The following is a 10,333-nucleotide window of genomic DNA, read 5'->3' as shown; positions in this document are numbered from 1 at the left end:
ACTTGACAGATGTGGCTGAATCCATTAACTTATGAATGGAACTAGTCTGACCAGTGGAGCATGTTTCTTCCTTGCATCCCCCAAATTCCAGAGGCAAGGCTTGAAGGGGACCCAAATAAATCATCTATCTCAACCCTCAATCCCATAACAAGGGGGAATGACCCCAGAACCTTCAGTCTGCCCTCATCCAATCCTGATCTGCCTGCCTTCTTGCTTACAACCAGTCCAGGATTGGTACTGGCTGTCTCCTCCTTTGTTGTTGTACCATTGCCTTCCTGTAAGCCTACGGCACCCGGTCTTCCCAGGCGGTCTCCCATCCAAGTACTAACCAGGCCTGACCCTGCTTAGCTTCCGAGATCAGACAAGATCTGGCGTGCTCAGGGTAGTAAGGCCATAGATTGCCATCCTAAAACTCAGCAAAGAAGAGGATGGGGGGCAAAACTAGAATGATTTGGCTTTGCTTGTCATTGGCACAGACTCTACTTATTGTTGACCTTCCTGCCTTTTGCCCTACTATTTCCAATGGGCACCAGCAGCTGCCACTGTTTCATTGACAGGATTCTGCCTTGAAATACGAGATATAAAGAGAGCACTCTTATGGTGAAATTGCCCGTTATGTGGGAAATCTGTGATTGGCTTCCTATGTTTGTTTAACTGGAAAGGAGGGGCATGCGGGGAGCGTTTCTTTGAACGGCAGCAAGGTCAATGAAAGGAGGAAAGTTGATAACCCCCCCTTGCCCATGCTGGGGTGGGGAGGAAGCAATTTTTAGGGCAGCTGTGGTTATCACTGGAAAATGGGGGAATGCCCCTTCCCATCTCTGCCATTACTTCTCCAAAGAAACTGGTCGCCGCTGCATTTCATTTGAAACAAAAAAGTTGGGAGATCCAACCATGAATTTTTCTGTATAAAGTGCAGTTTGGTCCTCAGTCCAGGAGTAATTTTGGTGTGATACGTTTAACTACTTTGCCTACTGCATACACAGTCTTCAAAAAGACGGGATGCTCCTTTTGAATTTCTGAGCTGTCTTGGTTGAGCAGGATGGGGGTCAGGGTTTTAAGTCCACCCTGGGTACAGCAATCCCCCCCTACTTTTTTATTTACATTGCCTTATGGTGGCCATGGAAGACTACAGGGACACTGATGTGTATTTAACACATTTTACATTTAAAAATAGTTCTACGCCACTTATAGATGGACTGAAGGCTATGGAAGAGTGACGTTGAAAAGGCCATAACTAAAAGCTGTGTTCCCCCTCCCCCCCTCCCCCGCTCCCCAGAATGCAGTTTCCTTTGGCTGTTCAGGCAATTGGGCTTTAGATGGCGATATTTCACCACAGTGGATAACTTTTCCTTGACCATTCATAGGACACAGAAGAGAATTTTTACAGTCTGCCACTCTGAATACCTGTCTTGCAGTTTGTTTAGGAATGGGTGAGAAATTCAATTCAGTTCACATTTCAAGCCAAATCTATCAACTTTACACTTTTTGAAATATGTGAACCGAAACATAGCCATCCTCTGAAATTCGCACTTATTCCAATTTTGCAAGGCAGTTCCCCAGCCGAACAATGTTTACAAAAATGCGTATGTTAAGGGAAAGTGTCCATAAAAATGAATATATGAGTGAAAATAACATACAAAAATGCAGTATACAACAAGAAATTGCTTGCAAAATATGTACATTAGTCAGGACTGCCTACAAAATGTTTATTAGGAGAAGTTCATACTAAAATGCTGGAGAATTTTCATGGGGATTTTTTAAAAAAACAACAGACACATTGCTACAGAAATACAGAGAACTGAATTTGAGACCGGAAAAATGAGAAATGAAGAGAACCGAAATTGTCAGTTTTCCATCTCTAGTGGACTCAGCTATATAAATTTAACAAACAAAATATACATTATGAGAACTCTGACAGGAAAAAGTCCACAAGGGGTCTGGTTTCTCTCTCTCTCTTCTTACACTTTGAACTCTTGAGTCTCTCTGACTGTTTTGTGTATCACCATGAACATTCAGAAAGTTGTTAAGCAAGCACTTCTGAGTTCAGGACTATACATTTTGTAAGGTTTTGTTTTGAAATGAGCTTATGGGAAGCATCAGAATGGCATGGGGGCATTTTCAATTTAACATTGTGGAATGCGAAAAATCCATGCTGGCTATAGTATATAGTCACACTTGTGGCTGTATAATAAATAAATGTAAATAATGTACAGATGATGTAGTAACAGTAGTGCACTCTGTACATGCCCAAAGATCCTCTTTTCAGTTATTATTACACACCATGTGGCTGACCCTTGGTGAATCCTGATGGCAGTGATTGGAGAGAGAGGAGCTGGGAATCAAGCCTACTGGAGGAGACACTCACTACTGCTGTCTCAGAGGTTTATCCCTAACTGCAGATCTGCAAGGACAAGGTGCTCTTCCAGGCCAGAGTGTTGGCAGTGAAACAGGTTCTGAGACAGAATTAAGCCTCAGGCCCATGCTTCAAAGGGGGGAAAATTAGACTTTCTACTTGGACCCTTGGTGATCACCCGGGGGCATGGGAACCCAGCAAGGGGTGTGGGGATTGGGTGATGGCTGCCAAGAAACAGCTAAAAATTGCTCACCCCATCAATCAACATGACCACAAGGCTCCCCTCAACCTCCAGGCCTTCTGCCTTGGCGTTATTAGTTTGGTGGGAGTCTGGTAAAGCAGAAGCTGTTTTCCCACCAGTAAAATATACTGCAGAATAAGAAAGGAGGAGGAAATGGGTAGCTTCTGGCTCCATCTCCGCTGAGCCGAGGCCTACAAGATCTTCTGCCCCATAGAAAGAAAGGGTAGGATGGGGTTCTTCCTACGGCATGGAAATCTCACACTGAGAAGCAGGTTAAATAAACTGCAGTGAGAGAGAAGGCAGCTGCTCAGCCTTGAAATCTGTATTTAGTACCAAGGCATTATACTTCAGTGTGTGACATCATTATCATTATTACTGTGGTCGTGCAACAAAATGTTGCAGTGTGAAGCACTCATGTCATGTTTAGTGTTCTAGCTGGCTAGTCATGCCCTCTTCCAGGATACTCCATTCCTTCCACCACCACCTAGTATTATGCCCCACCCAACAGTCAGCCAACATTCTGTGCCCACTGAGCGTCCCCAGTACTCATAGGGCTATCATTCCCCACTGCCACATTAGAGTTTTTTAAAAATATAAATATGTTTGTACTTCTGCAAACCTTGTGGGTCCCTGAAACATGCCCCCCCCCTTGTGTGTTGATGATACTGCTCTGGCTACAGAAGGAGAATGAATTCACTATTAGAATAGAGGTTGATTTATTTATTACACACATGCATACAGTGTTGTCAATGTACCTAGTGTCTTATTAAAGCTGAAATCCTATGCATGCTTACCTGGAAGAAGTTTTTAGCTGAACTCAGTGGGGCTTACTTCTGAGTAAACTTATACAGTAGATAGTCTTGCCACCGTCAGTTACATAGACAAAAACAGTCAGGTCTCTGAACCCTAAGAGCTTACAATCTAAAACAGACAATTGTTTTAACTGATTAACTGATGTTAACCTCCTTCACCTCTCTGAAGTTTGCTTTAGGGACAGCGAACATTTTATGGAAATTATTCCAGTGGATTAAAGGGCTCTGTCATCTTAGCACAACAAATCCACTTGTTTCAAATTGAAAGAAAACACACCAGACTTTTTGTAATATGAGAAGTGATGGGGAAATGCGTTGGAAAATATGGGACTGATGAATGACTACATGGGAAGATGTGTAAGCAAATCAGGATGAATGCAGGATAAATGCTTATATAACTGCCATATAACTACCCCATAAACAAATCAGAATTAATGTTTGGTAAGGACCAGGGAGCCAGTGTGGTATAGCGGTTAGGGTGTTGGACTACAACCTGGGAGACCAAGGTTCGAATCCCCACACAGCCATGAAGCTCACTGGGTGACCTTGGGCCACTCACTGCTTCTCAGCCTCATGAAAACCCTGTTCATAGGGTTGCCATAAGTTGGAATCGACTTGAAGGCAGTACATTGAAGGCAGTGAGAGCAGCAAAGAAGCAATACTTTGCTGTCTCTATTCAGTCATCTCTTAACCGCCCAGCGGAACTTTATAAAGTTGTCCGGGGACTTTTACACTCTGGTCCCCAGGACGCAATAACACCATCAATTGCCCGCTGTAATGAGTTTGCGCGACACTTTCGTGATAAGATCATGAACATCCGCCGGGACCTTGACTCCATTATTGTAGCAGTTGATCCTAATGAGGTGTCCAGAGCACAGTCTTGTCCTGTTTTACTGGATGAGTTTCAGTTGGTACAGCTCGAGGATGTGGACAAGGTGCTTGGACAGGTGCGGGCGACCACTTCTGCTCTGGATCCTTGCCCCTCATGGCTAATAAAAGCTAGCAGGAATGGAACAGCCGGCTGGGCCAAGGAGGTGATTAATGCCTCTTTACGAGAGGGAGTGGTCCCACCCTGCCTGAAACAGGCGGTGGTGAGACCGCTCCTAAAAAAACCCTCCTTGGACCCTGATAATTTGGACAACTATAGGCCGGTAGCAAATGTTCCATTCCTGGGCAAGGTCCTAGAGCGTGTGGTCGCTCGCCAACTCCAGGCTCTCTTGGATGAAACTGATTATCTGGACCCATTTCAATCGGGCTTTCGGCCGGGGTTTGGTACAGAAACGGCCTTGGTCGCCCTGTATGATGACCTCTGTCGGGAGAAAGACAGAGGGAGTGTAACTCTGTTGGTTCTCCTTGATCTCTCAGCGGCGTTTGATACCATCGACCATGGTATCCTTCTGGAGCGACTTACGGATTTAGGAGTGGGAGGCACTGCTTGGCGGTGGCTCTGCTCCTATCTCGGGAATCGTCTCCAGAAGGTGATGCTGGGGGAACATTACTCGAGTCCCTGGGTACTCCAATATGGAGTCCCGCAGGGTTCAGTTCTGTCCCCCATGCTTTTCAATATCTATATGAAGCCGCTGGGTGAGGTCATCAGGAGTTTTGGAGTGCGTTTCCAGCAATATGCTGATGATACGCAGCTCTACTACTCCTTTTCATCTTCGTCAGGTGAGGCTGTTGATGTACTAGACCGCTGCCTGGCCGCGATAATGGGCTGGATGAGAGCTAATAAACTGAAACTCAATCCTAACAAGACTGAGATGCTGTTGGTGGGAGGGCCCTCTGCCCAGATGGTTGACGTTCGACCTGCCCTAGATGGGGTTACACTCCCCCTAAAGGAGCAGGTACGTAGTTTGGGGGTCTTATTAGATCCTCTCCTGTCACTTGAGGCTCAGGTAGCCTCGGTGGCACGGAATGCATTCTACCAGCTTCGGCTGGTAGCCCAACTACGACCCTATCTGGACAGGGAGAATCTCGCCTCAGTTATCCATGCTATGGTAACCTCTAGATTGGACTACTGTAATGCACTCTACGTGGGGCTACCTGTGAAGACGGTTCGGAAACTTCAGCTAGTGCAAAATGCTGCGGCCAGAGTTCTCACTGGGACAAAGAAATTTGACCATATAACACCTGTCCTGGCGCAGCTGCACTGGCTACCGATATGTTTCCGGGCCAGATTCAAAGTGTTGGTTCTTACCTATAAAGCCCTAAACGGCATCGGACCGCAATACCTGGTGGAACGCCTCTCTCGCTATGTACCTACCCGTTCACTACGCTCGATGTCGAAGGCCCTTCTCCGGGTCCCAACTCATAAAGAGGCCCGGAGATCAACAACTAGATCTAGGGCCTTCTCGGTGGTGGCCCCCGAACTATGGAATGCCCTCCCAGACGAGATACTCCTGGCGCCTTCTTTGTTATCTTTTCGGCGCCAGGTAAAAACCTACCTTTTCGCCCAGGCTTTTTAAACATTTTAAATTTAATTTTAAACCTAATATGGATTTTAATTTATAAACTCAATGGCAATTCTATTTCGGATTTTTATCATGTTTAATGTTTTTATAATTGTATTATATTTTTCACACTTGCTCATATTTTAATTGTGATTTTATTTGTTGTACACCGCCCTGAGAGCTTTCTGCTATAGGGCGGTCTAGAAATGTAATTAAATAAAAATAAAAAATAAAAAAAATAAATTTACATTTAAGGACCAGGCATAGTCTTTCCCAACCAGTGTGCCTCCAGATGTTGTTGGACCACAATTCCCATCTTTCCTGACCATTGGCAATGCTGGCTGAGGCTGATGGGAGTTGTGGTCCAACAACATCTGGAGGCACACTGGTTGGGAAAGTCTGGTCTAACCACTGTGAAAGATTTGTGTAAAGAGATCAGGATGAATGCTGAATAAATGGAGTGTCTGGAGGAGGCCTTAGAATCTATTTGAGAACAGCATTATCATAAAGTACACTTGCCTGCTCAGAATAACAACAGGCTTGGAATTCCCTTCCATTACTATATCTGTAGAAAGGCTCATATTCCCAGTGTGTCTGGAGGCTGGCTCAAATGTAGGCCTACTCTCCTCAGCCTTAGATACAGTTGCTAGGTTTCATGAATCTGCATACACAACATACATTTAAAGCACATGGGCATGGACTGCCTTCAAGTCAATTCCAACTTATGGCAACCCTATCGATAGGGTTTTCATGGTAAGCAGTATTCAGAGGTTTAGCATTGCCTTCCTCTGAGGCGGAGAGGCAGTGACTGGCCCAAGGTCACCCAGATGATGATTTGAAAAATCCATGCAACCACTCAGACGTCAAAATGGTCTCTCAGGTGTTCTCTTACTTTATTTAGGGAATAGTAAGGTGGTTTACAACCATTTAAAATTGCAGAAGATTTGCAGAAGTATAAAAAAAGTTATTGCGACAAAAAAAAAACCACCCTAAGGGAACGGGAAACCATGAGATAGCTCAATGAGGTCTGAGCATGCTCAGTGGGCATGGAATGCTGATTGATTGCTGGGGGGCGGGGAAATGGAAAACCAGGATAGTAGAATGGAATGGAGTATCCTGGAAAAGGGCATGGCTAGATGAAAGGAACCCTGAACCAAGAGCATTCCACACTGCAACATTTTGTTACAGCCTCGCAGGTCGCACGTGACCATTCTGATACTCGTCTAGATGCCTTTGTTAATGGGAATTCAGATTCACGTCTCAGGCCACTAGCTGTTGCACATGAACAGGTATGAGGAGTTAAGGCCAGGCATGCCTCTACAGCTGGATTGCATAAGCATTTGCTGCGACAGGGCACACAATCTAAGAATGTTATTGGCTATGTTATCATCTCTCAGTCTCAGGTCAAGGAGGTAGAGACTCTGTGGTCAGTAGGAGGTGTTTAAGTGCACCCCATTGGATTTCTCCACTTGGCAGGCCTGGCCAATAAGAGACCGAAGAAATATTTCCAGTGATTGCCTATATGCAAAGGCAGTCAGGGGAGCAGCTTCACATTGGTTGCAAATCCTGCTTGCAAGCCACAAGTGGAGGCCCAAAGTAGCCAAACCTGTAATTTTCGGTTTGACAGGAGCATGGTATGGGACTGCAGTGGTTAGAGAAGAGGTGTCTATTTCCAGCTATGTCACGGACCTGGTGGACAACCTCAAGGGAAGAAAAATCAGATGTTCGAAAAGAATGTGGAGCTAGGCTTTTGAGGGATGGATTTTACAGTGCACATACAAAAGTAGACCAGCCCCATGGGAGGAAAAACTGAAAATAAAGGGTAGGAAATAATGTATGCATGAGCCACTGGTCTCAAGTTCAGAAAAAGAATCTGTCTACTAAAACCATATATAATAAGCAATGCATTTTGCATCACCCACCCACCCTAAAATAGGTGTGAAGGTCTAGTGTGAAGCTCACTGGGTGGCCTTGGGCCAGTGGCTATCTCTAAGCCTTACTTAATTGACAGAAGTGATGTGAGAATAAAATGGGTGTGTGTGTAAGGTAGAACCATCTATGCTGTCTTGATCTTGTTGGAGAAAAGGTAGGATATAAAGTGAAGTGAAATGAAATGAATAAATAAAGCTGCTTTCAAACTTCAAATGGAGAATTATATTGTATGTGTGCATACCAAGGCTCATTGCAATATCTTCATGTTCCTGGGAGATCCTGCATTTCAGTGTTGCAGGCATGGGAGGTCATGCTGGGGTTTTGAACTTGAGAAGAATAATGTTGCCCTAAACATGCACAGCAATTTTCACTCCAATGTCTCAAACTTTGTCAGGTATTACATTACAATATAGCAGGCGTGGGGAACCTGTGGCCTTCCAAATGTTGTTGGACTCTGATTCCCATCATCAGTGAATTGGCCGCTGGCTGGGGGTGATGGAAATTGCAGTCCAACAACATCTGGAAGGCCATAGGTCCCCCCATCCCTGCAATTTAGCTCGCATTTTCCTTCCTCCACTGAAATCGAGACAGAGGCGAAGCTGGTTTTCAATCTGGAAGTGTGGAATTGTGTCTTGAACATGAATCCCAAATGTCATTTCAGTGGTGTTACATTTATTAAAAAGATTTCTAGTAGGCTGTCAGTGGGTGGTTTACCAAATTAAAATTGCAATTCCAAAACAAAGATTTCACAGCCAAAGAGCAATGACCACAAATTTAAAACAACGTACAGCCAGTCATAAATGAACCAAGCAATAAAAAACCATCAGATTAAAACTAATATTTTAAAAATTATCTTAACTAAAAACCGAATGGAACAAATGGGTGTTCAAGGCTTTTGTGATTACTGATCAGGGATGGATAATCTGTTTCCAGTCTGTGTGAATTTTGCATATGTTCAGTCATAGTTCTGTCCTACTTCCTCATTAATCTGTGATTTCTTTCTTTTTACGTCCACATGAAGATTCAAAATGCTTCTGTAAACAGTGTTTTATCCCAAAAATATATGAAATACCTATTTTATTTTGATACTAATGGTGATTTCTAAATGTATTTCTCCTAAAATACACGTCTTTTTATGCATGTTAGAATTTTATTGCAAAAATTGGAGAAATGCAGACTCTGAAGGATAATTATGTTCTTCCCTGTCTATTCGTCTGGGAGGTGTAAATTAGGTTGCTTCACTTAAAACGGCAGACCTAACAAAATTCTCCTCCATCTCTAGGGCTCCCAAATGGAAGATAAGATACCAAACTGATATGAGGGAGAGAGGAAGAGAGAGATCGAAGAGTTAGCAATCCAGAATCCAGAAAGTTTTGCCATAGATGTTGGTCTCAGGAAACGCCCAAGAACTCAACATGCCCGTATTTCGTCATATCCAAAATAGTTCACCCAATGCAATGTATATATTATATATTGTCAAACCAAGAACACTATAAGCAATCATCTCGTATTTATTACAAGCAGACAGAATTCTAATTATGCCAATTCATGTCGCCAAACACCTCCTCTAAATGGGTCTGGAAATGAAGGGATTGGTTTGTACTAGTAATTATGGTTTACCATTAAATTACTTCCCCCCTCCCCCCACCATTTCATCCAGGTTAAATTGGCCATGGCTGAGTTTATATTTATATTTATCCGACCAGGAGCACGCAATCCAAACAACAGGAGACCGGGTGGGGCACTGAGTAGGACTGCAATTAAAGTATGGGAAGGTTTGTGGGTTTTCAGAGGGGCTAATGCTACCAGCTCCCTTTACAGGTGAAAGTTGCAAACGTGGGAAGGAAGTAATAAGAACACACACACATACAGAGAGAGAGAGACTCTGAGCATGTATGGAGTGCCCCTGTTGAATTATCACAGCCTGCCCACACACACATTTCAGATTGGGAAAGAAGTCTTCAAAGCCAGGAGATGTGGCTTTCAGGGGGCTTAATCCATGACATCTGTCTTTTCAGAAATTAGCACTGATTCACACAACCTTTTTAGAGTGGCAAGATGCAGGTTTGGGGCAGGAATAAGAAAACTTCCTCCATTTTGTTCCTTTACTGTTTCATTCTGCCCTGAATCATACTCATAGTCCCCCAAATACATTCACTCATGCACTTACATTCATGCACACACATATATATCTACTCATAATCATGCACACACAGGATCATCCCTAGTTAAACCCTGAAGTGATTGTTCATTGGCCTTACTACAATTCCTTATGTCTGGTTGGCAGATAGTGGCATGGTATTTGCTTATTGATCCAGTCCAGATCTAGCAAACATCAGAAAGCCACTAACATCATATCCTCTTAATTTTGTACAGATAAAACTAACTTGTAACACTCTAAATTGGTTTGGTTACTATTTTAATAGTAAAGCAAGGCATGAATATTAACGAAACTAAAATCATGTCTGTCCCAGTAAATTCACTGATTCATTGAAACATTGATTAAAGCCAGAATTGCTACCTTGCTGAAAAAGAATTAGTATGG

General features: G+C 43.6%; 1 pseudogene; it reads right to left on the bottom strand.

Annotated features, from left to right (window-relative positions):
• Nucleotides 1-280: 280 nt before the first annotated feature.
• Nucleotides 281-399, bottom strand: LOC133368144 (5S ribosomal RNA; annotated as a pseudogene).
• Nucleotides 400-10,333: the final 9,934 nt, after the last annotated feature.

This window comes from Rhineura floridana, chromosome 11 (assembly GCF_030035675.1).
Source record: "Rhineura floridana isolate rRhiFlo1 chromosome 11, rRhiFlo1.hap2, whole genome shotgun sequence".
Taxonomy (NCBI): Eukaryota; Metazoa; Chordata; class Lepidosauria; order Squamata; family Rhineuridae; genus Rhineura; species Rhineura floridana.
The sequence above is the reverse complement of the archived record's forward strand: the minus strand, read 5'-3'. Positions and strand labels throughout refer to the sequence as shown.